Source organism: Mytilus galloprovincialis, chromosome 11 (assembly GCF_965363235.1).
Source record: "Mytilus galloprovincialis chromosome 11, xbMytGall1.hap1.1, whole genome shotgun sequence".
In the NCBI taxonomy this organism is placed as follows: domain Eukaryota; kingdom Metazoa; phylum Mollusca; class Bivalvia; order Mytilida; family Mytilidae; genus Mytilus; species Mytilus galloprovincialis.
In genome coordinates this window covers 2,399,412-2,414,822 of record NC_134848.1, presented here as the reverse complement: position 1 = coordinate 2,414,822, position 15,411 = coordinate 2,399,412, and the positions used below count along the sequence as shown (strand labels likewise).

At 30.7% G+C, this 15,411-nt stretch overlaps 1 protein-coding gene and 1 long non-coding RNA gene across 2 annotated transcripts in view; one reads left to right on the top strand and one right to left on the bottom strand.

Moving 5' to 3' along the window:
• Positions 1 to 15,411, top strand: part of LOC143051566 (uncharacterized) — a 425,778-nt gene that overhangs the window by 190,247 nt on the left and 220,120 nt on the right. The window lies entirely within an intron of this gene.
• Positions 1 to 15,411, bottom strand: part of LOC143051550 (uncharacterized) — a 576,970-nt gene that overhangs the window by 429,814 nt on the left and 131,745 nt on the right. The gene's annotated exons all lie outside the window — the stretch shown is intronic.

Genomic DNA, 15,411 nt, shown 5'->3' with positions numbered 1-15,411 from the left:
CATAAGTCTTTATAAGCTTGGTTCTGATTTTTATATGTTATTGTACTTGTGTGTCTCATAAGTCTTTATAAGCTTGGTTCTGATTTTGTTTATGTGATTGTACTTGTGTGTCTCATAAGTCTTTATAAGCTTGGTTCTGATTTTTTTTATGTGATTGTACTTGTGTGTCTCATAAGTCTTTATAAGCTTGGTTCTGATTTTTTTTATGTGATTGTACTTGTAAATATTTAGTTTTGTGTAAGATCAACATGTGACACTTTAATAAAATAAATTTTTCTGATTTTTATCTATCTTTTCATTTGAGTCTTAAATGTCACAATGCACACTGACATGGCTAACGTAAGTGAAAAGTAAAATCACAAAAATACTGAACTTAGAGGAAAATTAATTCGGAAAGTCCATAATCACATGGCAAAATCTAATAATAAAACGCATCAAAAACGAATTGACAAGAACTGTCATATTCCTGACTTGGTACAGGCATTTTCAAATGTAGAAATTGGTGGATTAAACCTGGTGCCATAGCGCTTACCCTCTCACTTTGATGACAGTTTCATCAAATTCCGTTATATTTACAATGATGCGTTAACTAAACAGACACAATAAATAAAATAGTCAAAATATGGTCACAGCAGTTATCATCGTGTAACAATTTTAAAAGGAACAATTTAACAGAACACAAAAACGTCAGAAAATTTTATACGTCACATATATTTGTCGTTCAATGTACATTCCATCAATTTTAAAATATCACATAGGCAATGTTAGCATACAGTGTTAAAAAATCAAAAGTATGTAAGAATAAATTTCAGAAATAGACCGAGATTTAAAATAGTCCAAACATTATATAGAATTTATAAGAATCCACAAATAGTTAATTCCACTACGCTATTAAATAATTTTGTTTGTGGTTCAACGTATTTTGTAATTCATAATAGAAATATATCATAATGACATAAAATAGAACAATATCATACTGACGGGATCTTTAAAGTACAGAGTCACGTTATAAGAACCAAAGAAATACAAAAAGTCGTATATACAAAATGCACTACCAAAAAAATGAAAGACAAAACAAACACATTGATGGGATGTACCGAGCCAAGTTAAACGGATATCACATAAAACAATCCAACAGTAAAAGTAATATAAATAATAGAACAAAGACAAATGAAACAACAATAAACACGTTGTTAAGATGATAAACAACATCAGTACGCAGAATCTATACATCAAGACCATCATGTGTTATTTGTAAAATTGATACGTAATATTTATTAACATGGTCGTGGTACCTTCCGATGAACTTTTTAGCTCACCTGACCTGAAAGGTCAAGTGAGCTTTTCTCATCACTTGGCGTCCGTCGTCCGTCGTCCTGCGTCCGTCGTCTGTCGTCCGTCGTCCGTCGTCCGTCGTCCGTAAACTTTTACAAAAATCTTCTCCTCTGAAACTACTGGGCCAAATTCTACCAAACTTGGCCACAATCATCCTTGGGGTATCTAGTTTAAAAAATGTGTGGCGTGACCCGTCAAACCAACCAAGATGGCCACCATGGCTAAAAATAGAACATAGGGGTAAAATGCAGTTTTTGGCTTATAACTCAAAAACCAAAGCATTTAGAGCAAATCTGACGTGGGGTAAAATTGTTTATCAGGTCAAGATCTATCTGCCCTGAAATTTCAGATGAATCTGACAACCGGTTGTTGGGTTGCTGCCCCTGAATTGGTAATTTTAGGGCAATTTTGCTGTTTTTGGTTATTATCTTGAATATTATTATAGATAGAGATAAACTGTAAACAGCAATAATGTTCAGCAAAGTAAGATCTACAAATAAGTCAACATATTTAAAATGGTCAGTTGACCCCTTTAGGAGTTATTGGCCTTTATAGTCAATTTTTAACCATTTTTCGTAAATCTTAGTAATCTTTTACAAAAATCTTCTCCTCTGAAACTACCATGCCAAACTAAACCAAACTTGGCCACAATCATCATTGGGATATCTAGTTTAAAAAATGTGTGGCGTGACCCGGCCAAACAGCCAAGATGGCCGCCATGGCTAAAAATAGAACATAGGGGTAAAATGCAGTTTTTGGCTTATAACTCAAAAACCAAAGCATTTAGAGCAAATCTGACATGGGGTAAAATTGTTTATCAGGTCAAGATCTATCTGCCCTGAAATTTTCAGATGAATCGGACAACCCATTGTCGGGTTGCTGCCCCTGAATTGGTAATTTTAGGAAAATTTTGCTGTTTTTGGTTATTATCTTGAATATTATTATAGATAGAGATAAACTGTAAACAGCAATAATGTTCAGCAAGGTAAGACCTACAATAAGTCAACATGACCAAAATTGTCAGTTGACCCCTTAAGGAGTTATTGCCCTTTATAGTAAATTTTTAACAACTTTTCGTCATTTTTTGTAACTTTTCTAAAAATCTTCTTCTCCAAAACTACTTTGCCAAATTTAACCAATCTTGGCCACAATTATCATTGTGGTTTACAGTTTAAAAAATGTGTCCGATGACCCAGCCTACTAAACAAAATGGCCGACATGGCTAAAATTAGAACATAGTGGTAAAATGCAGTTTTTGCTTTATATCTTTGAAACTAAGACATTTAGGGCAAATCTTTCAACATTTAAATGTCCATCAGAATAAGATATATCCCCTCACAAATTTTGAGTTGAATCAGACAACCGGTTGTTGGGTTGCTGCCCTAAAATTTGTGATTTTAAGGATATTTTGCAGTTTTTGGTTATTATCTTGAATACTATTATAGATAGAGATAAACTGTAAACAGCAATAATGTTCAGCAAAGTAAGATCTACAAATAAGTCAGCATGATCAAAATTGTTAGAGGACCCCTTAAGGAGTTATTGCCCTTTATAGTCAATATTGAACAACTTTTCGTCATTTTTGTAACTTGTATAAAAATCTTTTCTAAAACGACTTGTCCAAATTTAACCAAACTTCGCTACAATCATAATACATTGTACTAGGGTATCTATTTAAAAAAAAAGTGTCTAATGACCCCGCCTACCAACGAAGATGGCCGACATCAGTAAACACATTAACAGGTGAGCGACACAGGCTCTTGAGAGCCTCTAGTTTAGAAAAAAGGAAGAGACGTTCTTTGACATATACCTGGTTCATCAACTTTCTACGCAGACACTGATGACGTTTTACAAAGTCTGAGTAGGAGCTACAAGCTCTTGAATATTGAATAAGTTGGGAATATATATATATCCCATATGCAGGTGAAGTTGGTATATTGCTACTAAGATGAGGGAAATTATAATTTCAAAATTAAAACCGTCTCGTTTGTCATAGATTATGGTACTGAGATGACTGTGTAAGTCATATTCGAGATATAAGTCTAAAAATGAGGCAGAAAAAGCCATGTCTGGTGTATCTTTAATTCTAGTTATAGGGGATATATTAATGGAACCCAATCAGAAAGGTTCGGATTGTTTTATGGAAAGAACATCATCAATATATCTGAAAGTGAAACTAAATAATCTTGCTTCTTTGATCCTCTTGTTTTTGACAAGTGTCTGGAGGATTCATATGAAAATAAGAAGAGGTTGGCAAGAAGAGGCGCACAGTTAGTTTCCAATAGGAATGCCGACAAATATGTTGTCGATAAGAAACTACAGCATACTGACCACTTGTTCTTCTATGTAGCATGTTTTACCTTTTTGTTTGTCACTATTCCAACGTAGATACAAGTATCTTGTCTTAGGGAGGGATAAATTATACTTTGTAAAGAATCACTCTGATTCAAACAAAAAATTCTGTGAAACCGATATTATCAAGATGCTTGATTTCTTAATTGACAACATGTTTGTAACGTTCGGAGGACGTGTTGTTCAACAGACTGTCGGCATCCCAATGGAAACAAACTGTGCCCCTCTACTTGCCGACTTGTTTCCTTATTATTATGAGGCTGACTTCATGCAGGAACTTCTTAGGAAGAAAGATAAGAAGCTAGCAATATCCTTTAACTCTACTTTCCGCTATATAGATGACGTTCTTTCACTAAACAATTCAAAATTTGATGACTATGTGGAACGCATCTATTCCATCGAATTGGAGATAAAGGAAACTACAGATACAGTTAAGTCGGCTTCATATCTTGACTTACATCTAGAAATTGACAATAAGGGTCGGTTGAAAACAAAACTTTACGACAAAAGAGATGATTTCAGCTTTCCAATTGTGAACTTTCCATTTCTAAGTTGCAACATTCCAGGAGCACCTGCATACGGGGTATATATCTCCCAATTGATACGATATTCCCGTGCTTGCATTTCCTATCATGATTTTCTTGATAGAGGGTTACTGCTCACAAGGAAGCTATTAAACCAAGAGTTCCAAATGGTAAAGTTGAAATCATCCCTTCGTAAATTTTACGGACGCCATCACGAGTTGGTTGACCGTTATGGAATAACCGTTTCACAAATGATATCGGATATGTTCCTTACGTCGTAACTACAATCCCCTTCCCTTTCATGAATGTGACCTACAGAATTAGACTATTTACCGGATTTGTAATCACATAAGCAACACGACGGGTGCCACATGTGGAGCAGGATCTGCTTACCCTTACCCTTCCGGAGCACCCGAGATCACCCCTAGTTTTTGGTGGGGTTCGTGTTGTTTATTCTATAGTTTTCTATGTTGTGTCATGTGTATTATTGTTTTTCTGTTTGTCTTTTTCATTTTTAGCCATGGCGTTGTCAGTTTGTTTTAGATTTATGAGTTTGACTGTCCCTTTTGATATCTTTCGTCCCTCTTTTAACGAAATAAGCCTGATGAAATCCCAAAGTAATATATTTATAGCGTATGCTACCATTTTTATGTTGAAAGGTATTGTGGATTAGTGATATACACATACCTTTAGATGTCTTGGAAGTATTCCTCCATCTTAGATTTTGAACAATAGCAGATATTAATTGGTCTAGATCATTAATGTAATTTCCAAATTTTGAGAGGAGTATGCAATTCATCTGTAAGACTTTAAATGTTGTGAAACATATTCTGTGTTTTGTCATATTTACGACCGTTTTTTTCTTTCTTTAAAAACACAATATTTTTGTTAGAGTCATTTGTTTTCAACTTTGCCAAACAAGGAAAGATAACTCAAAAAGTAGGGGAGATAACTAAGATAAAGTAATTTTATAACAGAAAATGTTGTGAATTTACTTAATTTACTATGTAGGAAGAAAACAAGTCAGATGACCTCCTTTTTTTCTTATCTGAATGCATGTTACGAGAGTTATTTTCTAAATCTTCTCACATCACTCCAAGTGCTCCAAGAAAACCTCTTTCTAAATAATAAAAATCTGTTTTATCAGCGATCAAAGACGGCCTGCAGAGTTATTGTGAAACTGCCAATTCTAGAGTTGGCGTGAATCAGATGTGGATACTAAACAATCCAAAGATCTTTTATACTACATACAATCTAAAAAAAAATCCTCTTGCAATAGTATTAAAATATTTGACTTTTCTACACTTTACACAGTATTCCCCAATCCAAATCAAAAGACATTTGAAAGAGTTGGTATTGCTTTAATTAATAAAAAAGAATGGCCAACAAAGATACAAGTATCTTGTCTAAGGGAGGGATAAATCCTACTTTGTAAAGGATCACTCTGATTCAAACGAAAAATTCTCTGAAACTGGCATTATCAAGATATTTATATTTTTGAAAAAAAATTATGATAAAAACTTAATATTGACAGATTATTAAAAAAATAAAAGGTTTTGAATCAAAACACCCCTGCCACCTTTACTAGGATCAAAAGAAGCTTTATCGATCATACAAAATAGCAATGGGCATAAAAAAACATCTTTTGTCGTTTATATTTTTAAAGATATAACGTGTCAAATTTTCAATTTGTAGGCTTTTTGAAAGAGTTTTTTTAAGTTTCGACATGAACTGAAATTAATCACAGCACAAAGTAGGTTTCACAGGAGATTGACGTATTTCGTGAACTTCTGAATGCCTACAAGAGTATTTTACGGTGGAATCTTTATTATCGTCACGTTTATCAATTTTTTCTGTTTTTGGTTCCTCACCCAATTGCGTTGCTACAACTGAATTATAAATATCTGTCATACAAGTGGAACGTATAGCTAGCTATAAAAGCAGGTTCAACATAATATTTCCTTCTGAAAATGCCTGTCCAAGATACGGACTATGACAGGTGTTTTCAATTTGTACTGTTGGTTTGTATATTCGAGCGTTTGATTTTGACAGGTTTTAAGGACTCTCAAGGAACTTACTTTAAATAAATCAAATTTAAGCGGTAATAACTGTCCATTTCTAAATTTAGATATTTCGGTTTTTAAACGTGAAACCCCACACTAAAATTTACGACAAAAAGGACGATTTTTCGTTCCCTCTGGATATTTTCCGATTTTTAAATGGTGATGTTCCTTTTGCACCATCGTACGGTGTTTATATTTTAAAGCTCGTTCGCTATTCCCCTGTCTGTTGTGTTGTTTTTGATTTTAACGAACGTAATCAAAGTATCACTGATATATTATCAAACCAGTGATATCGTTACCATGAATTACTTTAAACCTTTTCTATTTTTTTCCATTGGTATAAAGAGTTTGTTTTGAAGTTTGGTTGTATCGGTAGAAAAATTATTTAAAACGGGAAAGCACAACCTCATTTTTACGGAAATGTTGTTAACCGTACCCGGAAACTTAGAAATGATCCTGGTAAACTTATCGCTCCTTCAAATAAACTTTTTCTAAAAGGTTACCAATTATACACTGTAATAGGATCATTTAATATTGTTTCATTGGTATGAATATTGTTTTTGTTATCAGTAAATTAAAAGCAAACTAGACCGTTGGTTTTCCCGTTTGAATGGTTTTACACTTGTAATGTTGGGGCCCTTTATAGCTTTTTGTTCGGTGTGTGCCAAGGCTCCGTGTTGAAGGCCGTACATTGACCTATAATGGTTTACTTTTATAAATTGTTATTTGGATGGAGAGTTGTCTCATTGACCCTCACACCACATATTCTTATATCTAAATATTACTACAATGTTAAATTCTCACTCCTAAATTCGTCCGAATTTTATACATTTCTAATCTATCTACATGGCTAAATAAGAGGGAAGTCAAAATGTAGGCTTGGTTTGCTCGCATTAACTTAATATTTTCTATGCGATACAAGATTTAATAAAGATAATAACACATTCGAATATCTCTCAAGAAATACAAATGTAGCTTTTCTGAACTAAACCATTATAAATTAATGCAAATAATATACTCTGCAGAACGTGTCGTACATTGAAGTTACTGTGAGCACCTCGATACATATTATCCAACTTATATGGGACTATATGGGACTATATAACCCGACCCGTATTCCCGCCTAAAAAAATGCCCGTGCAGTACTAACTAAAGACTTATATGTAGATACCATCAAACCAGTTCTTCCAACTTGTTTTACAAACTTTATCTACAAACCACAGTTAAATAGATAAGGAAAAATCTAAATATAACGGAATAGAAATAGATGTATATACATATACACATTCATGGATATTCAATCAGTCAAAACCTGTATCTTGGCATTGCACAATGTCAAGTTTTTCTCTGACTGTTTATGACGTCTTTACACTAAATCCATTGGATGTTGGATGTGTACGGATTGATAATTTAGTCTTAGATGCATGATTTTTTATTAGTTGTTAGTGGCTCTGAACTAGCTGTCAGTTAACTGCGAGTACTCTCATATCTGTTGTTGGGATGTACAAGTACCCGGCCACGTCTGCTTGTATTTTTGTCCATCTGATGAGTTAAGCCTTTTTCAACTGATTGTTATAGTTCGTTCTTATGTTGTATTGTTATACAACTGTCCAAGGTAAGAGGAAGGGTTGGGATCCCGCAAACATGTTAAACCCCGCCTAATTCTGTATGCAGTGCCTGTCCCAAGTCATGAGCCTGTAGTTCAGTAGTTGTCGTTTGTTTATGTGTTTCATATTTTGTTTTCCGTTCAATTTTTGTACATAAATTAGGCTGTTAGTTTTTCTTGTTTGTATTGCTTTTCATTGTCATTTTGGGGCCTTTTATACTGGATTATGTTGTATGGACTTTGCTCGTTGCTGAAGGACGTACGGTGATATATAGTTGTTAATATCTGTGTCATGTTGGACTTTTGTGAAGAGTTGTCTCATTGACAATCATACCACGTCTTCTTTTTTTTTTTCTCTTTTTCAATTTACCTTTGAGTACAGTATGTATGTAGACATATGTTTTTCGTTGTGTATTTGAGAAAGTTGTAAAGGAATGATGCTTCGTTTGAGTGTAAAATATAGTAGTGGTGCCCTATTAGAATTCCTTGGTTACGGACGATTAATTTTGGTAATCCACCACACTCAACAAATACATGTATGTTGTCAAGTATTTTGATAATACGGCCTGCATTCATTTGTTGTTGGAATCAGTGTGGTTCTTCATAAGATCAGATCGTTCATGACCCCAAAACAAGTAACAAGAAATTAGTACCTACATGTTATAGTGTTTGGAAATAATTCATCACTGTATTTCGGAAGGTTAAATGTAGTAAAAAGTTAAATCACAAAAATACTGAACTCAGAGGAATATCAAATCGGAAAGTCCCTAATAACATGGCAAAATCAAATGACAAAACACATAAAAAACGAATGGACAAGAACTGTCATATTCCTGATTTGGTACAGGCATTTTTAAATGTTAATGGTACATTTTCAAACGGTAGTAAGAACATCAAACATCTTGATTTATAGATCGTTTTTAATACGGATTTCTGTGCGAAGTTTTGTTCTCTCTTATAATAGTATTTATAAAAGGGAGATTTTCAAAATTCTCATCTTTGCGAATATTATAGAGATATTTGTGGTATCCATGTTTGTAGCGAATTCAAAGTTTTTAACTGATACAATATTTTGCTTAAAAAGCACTAATGCTAGAAGCTATGTCTGTTGGGACAAAACAAAATATTAAACATTTCTATCCGCTTGCTCCTAAAAACGGTCCGAACAGCGTGTGTTCATTGTACATCTTAGTTTTAAAATAACATAATTATGATAACCCTTATTCTGTTAATTTCCAATGAAAATCATTTTATCATTGTATTCATTTTGTCAATACATGATTTCTTAATTTTATACGCAGTTCTGTAATCAGTAAATTGATCATCCTTAATTTCTAATTCTTTTTACATAGTCCGAGATTACTCTGACGTCCAACGGCTGTTTTGCCAGACAAGCTGGGGCCGTGGGACGTCAGAGCTCGTCCCATATCAAAAAGTGGATATTTGCCCACCCAAAATAGATGCGCTGCTTCGTCGCTTCTGGTGCCGATTGAGGGCCTTGAAATTATATATATCGGGCATGAATCTGTTCATGTTTAGCTCACCTTGCCTAAAAGGCCAAGTGAGCTTTTCTCATCATTTGGCGTCCGTCGTCCGTCGTCGTTAACTTTTACAAAAATCTTCTCCTCTGAAACTACTGGATCAAATTAATCCAAACTTGGCAACAATCATCATTGGAGTATCTTGTTTAAAAATGTGTCCGGTAACCCGGCCAACCAACCAAGATGGCCGCCATGGCTAAACATAGAACATAGGGGTAAAATGCAGTTTTTGGCTTATAACTCAAAAACCAAAGCATTTAGAGCAAATTTGACATGGGGGGTAAAATTGTTTATCAGGTCAAGATCTATCTGCCCTGAAATTTTCAGATGAATCGGACAAACTGTTGTAGGGTTTCTGCCCATGAATTGGTAATTTTGAGGAAATTTTGCTGTTTTTGGTTATTATCTTTAATACTATTATAGATAGAGATAAACTCTAAACAGCAATAATGTTCAGCAAAGTAAGATCTACAAATAAGTCAACATGATCAACATGGTCAGTTGACCCCTTTAGGAGATATTGCCCTTTAAAGTCAATGTTTAACCATTTTTCGTAAAACTTAGTAATCTTTTACAAAAATCTTCTCCTCTGCAAATACTAGGCTAAATTAATCCAAACTTGGCCACAATCATCTTTGAGGTACTGTGGATTCATTATTATTCGTTGGATACCAATTTTCGTGGATTTCGTGGGAACAGGTAACCACGAATTTAAATGTTCAACGAATTGCAAGTTGTCTATAGGGTTGTATGCATATTTTGGCAAAACCACGAAATCAAATATCCACGAAATGAAGGTTTTCATCAATCCACGAAAATTGAAACCCACGAAAATAAATGAATCCACAGTATGAAGTTTAAAAAATGTGTCCGATGTCTTGGCCATCCAACCAAGATGGCCGCAACGGCTAAATATAGAACATAGGGGTAAAATGCAGTTTTTGGCTAATAACTCAAAAATCAAAGCATTCAGTGCAAATCTGACGGAGTTCAATTGTTTATTATGTCAAGATCTGTCTGCCCTGAAATTTTCAGATGGATCCGACAACCGGTTGTTTGGTTGCTGCCCCTAAATTGGTAATTTTAAGGAAATTTTGCCGTTTTTTCTTATCATCTTGAATATTATTATAGATAGAAATAAACTGTAAACAGCAATAATGTACAGCAAAGTAAGACCTAAAAATAAGTCAACATGACTAAAACGCTAGGAGTTATTGTCCTTTATAGTCGATTTTTAACAATTTTCATAAAATTTGTAAATTTTTACAAACATTTTCCACTGAAACTACTGGGCCAAGATCATTATAGATAGATAATTGTAAGCAGCAAGAATGTTCAGAAAAGTAAGATCTACAAACTCATCACCATAACCAAAACACAATTTTGTCATGAATCCATCTGTGTGTCCTTCGTTTATGATATGCGCATAGACCAAGGTGAGCGACACAGGCTCTTTAGAGCCTCTAGTTATTTTAAATTTTCAAAATTATGTTAAAAGCTAACATTTCTAAAAATAAGTTTTGAAATTGAATAGTATCAATATTTAATCAAATTTTAAACATAACGTGTATTTTTATTAATTTGAATTTTTTACAAAACCCAGTTATGTACTAGTGAACTTTAAACTTTATAGAAATTATGTTTTGTTGTAGTTTGCCTTTTCCGATGCAATAAGTTATGGGTGCGAATTTACTTTGTTCATGTTTATTGGCGCCTATATTTTGCCACGTGATGGTAGCAGCAAACAATGGTCAGCTCGTAGTCAGAATTATAAGTTCAGGAATAACTTTATACTGTTATGTTGTGAATCAGCAGGCCTATGGATGGAGAGTTGTCTCATTGGCACTCACACCACATCTTCTTATATCTCAGCTGTTAAATCTAGTTTAAACCATTTATTTTCGAATACACGAACTCGTAATTTGCAAAAGATAAATGCAACAGTAGTATTCCGCTGTTTGAAAGTCATAAATCGATTGAGAGAAATTAAATCCAGATTACAAACTAAAACTATAAAAGAAATGACAAATTAAATCCAGATTACAAACCAAAACTATAAAAGAAATGACAAATTAAATCCAGATTACAAACTAAAACTATAAAAGAAATGACAAATTAAATCCAGATTACAAACTAAAACTATAAAAGAAATAACAAATTAAATCCAGATTGCAAACTAAAACTATAAAAGAAATGACAAATTAAATCCAGATTACAAACTAAAACTATAAAAGACATGACAAATTAAATCCAGATTACAAACTAAAACTATAAAAGAAATGACAAATTAAATACAGATTACAAACTAAAACTATAAAAGAAATGACAAATTAAATCCAGATTACAAACCAAAACTATAAAAGAAATGACAAATTAAATCCAGATTACAAACTAAAACTATAAAAGAAATGACAAATTAAATCCAGATTACAAACTAAAACTATAAAAGAAATGACAAATTAAATCCAGATTACAAACTAAAACTATAAAAGACATGACAAATTAAATCCAGATTACAAACTAAAACTATAAAAGACATGACAAATTAAATACAGATTACAAACTAAAACTATAAAAGAAATGACAAATTAAATACAGATTACAAACTAAAACTATAAAAGAAATGACAAATTAAATCCAGATTACAAACCAAAACTATAAAAGAAATGACAAATTAAATCCAGATTACAAACTAAAACTATAAAAGAAATGACAAATTAAATCCAGATTACAAACCAAAACTATAAAAGAAATGACAAATTAAATCCAGATTACAAACTAAAACTATAAAAGAAATGACAAATTAAATCCAGATTACAAACTAAAACTATAAAAGAAATGACAAATTAAATCCAAATTACAAACTAAAACTATAAAAGACATGACAAATTAAATCCAGATTACAAACTAAAACTATAAAGGAAATGACAAATTAAATCCAGATTACAAACTAAAACTATAAAAGGAATGACAAATTAAATCCAGATTACAAACTAAAACTATAAAAGAAATGACAAATTAAATCCAGATTACAAACTAAAACTATAAAAGACATGACAAATTAAATCCAGATTACAAACTAAAACTATGAAAGAAATGACAAATTAAATCCAGATTACAAACTAAAACTATAAAAGAAATGACAAATTAAATCCAGATTACAAACTAAAACTATAAAAGAAATGACAAATTAAATCCAGATTACCAACTAAAACTATAAAAGAAATGACAAATTAAATCCAGATTACAGAATAAAACTATAAAAGACATGACAAATTAAATCCAGATTACAAACTAAAACTATAAAAGAAATGAGAAATTAAATCCAGATTACAAACTAAAACTATAAAAGAAATGACAAATTAAATCCAGATTACAAACTAAAACTATAAAAGAAATGACAAATTAAATCCAGATTACAAACTAAAACTATAAAAGACATGACAAATTAAATCCAGATTACAAACTAAAACTATAAAAGAAATGAGAAATTAAATCCAGATTACAAACTAAAACTGTAAAAGAAATGACAAATTAAATCCAGATTACCAACTAAAACTATAAATGAAATGACAAATTAAATCCAGATTACCAACTAAAACTATAAAAGAAATGACAAATTAAATACAGATTACAAACTAAAACTAAAGAAATGACAAATTAAATACAGATTACAAACTAAAACTATAAAAGAAATGACAAATTAAATCCAGATTACAAACTAAAACTATAAAAGAAATGACAAATTAAATCCAGATTACAAACTAAAACTATAAAAGAAATGACAAATTAAATCCAGATTACAAACTAAAACTATAAAAGAAATGACAAATTAAATCCAGATTACAAACTAAAACTATAAAAGACATGACAAATTAAATCCAGATTACAAACTAAAACTATAAAAGACATGACAAATTAAATCCAGATTACAAACTAAAACTATTAAAGAAATGAGAAATTAAATCCAGATTACAAACTAAAACTATAAAAGAAATGGCAAATTAAATCCAGATTACCAACTAAAACTATAAAAGAAATGACAAATTAAATACAGATTACCAACTAAAACTATAAAAGAAATGACAAATTAAATCCAGATTACAAACTAAATCTATAAAAGAAATGACAAATTAAATCCAGATTACAAACTAAATCTATAAAAGAAATGACAAATTAAATCCAGATTACAAACTAAAACTATAAAAGAAATGACAAATTAAATCCAGATTACAAACTAAAACTATGAAAGAAATGACAAATTAAATCCAGATTACAAACTAAATCTATAAAAGAAATGACAAATTAAATCCAGATTACAAACTAAAACTATAAAAGACATGACAAATTAAATCCAGATTACAAACTAAAACTATAAAAGAAATGACAAATTAAATCCAGATTACAAACTAAAACTATAAAAGAAATGACAAATTAAATCCAGATTACAAACTAAAACTATAAAAGAAATGACAAATTAAATCCAGATTACAAACTAAAACTATGAAAGAAATGACAAATTAAATCCAGATTACAAACTAAACAAATTAAATCCAGATTACAAACTAAAACTATAAAAGAAATGACCAATTAAATCCAGATTACAAACTAAAACTATAAAAGAAATGACAAATTAAATCCAGATTACAAACTAAAACTATAAAAGAAATGACAAATTAAATCCAGATTACAAACTAAATCTATAAAAGAAATGACAAATTAAATCCAGATTACAAACTAAAACTATAAAAGAAATGACAAATTAAATCCAGATTACAAACTAAAACTATGAAAGAAATGACAAATTAAATCCAGATTACAAACTAAAACTATAAAAGAAATGACAAATTAAATCCAGATTACAAACTAAATCTATAAAAGAAATGACAAATTAAATCCAGATTACAAACTAAATCTATAAAAGAAATGACAAATTAAATCCAGATTACAAACTAAAACTATAAAAGAAATGACAAATTAAATCCAGATTACAAACTAAAACTATAAAAGAAATGACAAATTAAATCCAGATTACAAACTAAAACTATAAAAGAAATGACAAATTAAATCCAGATTACAAACTAAAACTATAAAAGAAATGACAAATTAAATCCAGATTACAAACTAAATCTATAAAAGAAATGACAAATTAAATCCAGATTACAAACTAAAACTATAAAAGAAATGACAAATTAAATCCAGATTACAAACTAAAACTATAAAAGAAATGACAAATTAAATCCAGATTACAAACTAAATCTATAAAAGAAATGACAAATTAAATCCAGATTACAAACTAAAACTATAAAAGAAATGACAAATTAAATCCAGATTACAAACTAAAACTATAAAAGAAATGACAAATTAAATCCAGATTACAAACTAAAACTATGAAAGAAATGACAAATTAAATCCAGATTACAAACTAAATCTATAAAAGAAATGACAAATTAAATCCAGATTACAAACTAAAACTATAAAAGACATGACAAATTAAATCCAGATTACAAACTAAAACTATAAAAGAAATGACAAATTAAATCCAGATTACAAACTAAAACTATAAAAGAAATGACAAATTAAATCCAGATTACAAACTAAAACTATAAAAGAAATGACAAATTAAATCCAGATTACAAACTAAAACTATGAAAGAAATGACAAATTAAATCCAGATTACAAACTAAAACTATGAAAGAAATGACAAATTAAATCCAGATTACAAACTAAAAGTATAAAAGAAATGACAAATTAAATCCAGATTACAAACTAAAACTATAAAAGAAATGACAAATTAAATCCAGATTACAAACTAAAACTATAAAAGAAATGACAAATTAAATCCAGATTACAAACTAAATCTATAAAAGAAATGACAAATTAAATCCAGATTACAAACTAAAACTATAAAAGAAATGACAAATTAAATCCAGATTACAAACTGAAACTATGAAAGAAATGACAAATTAAATCCAGATTACAAACTAAAA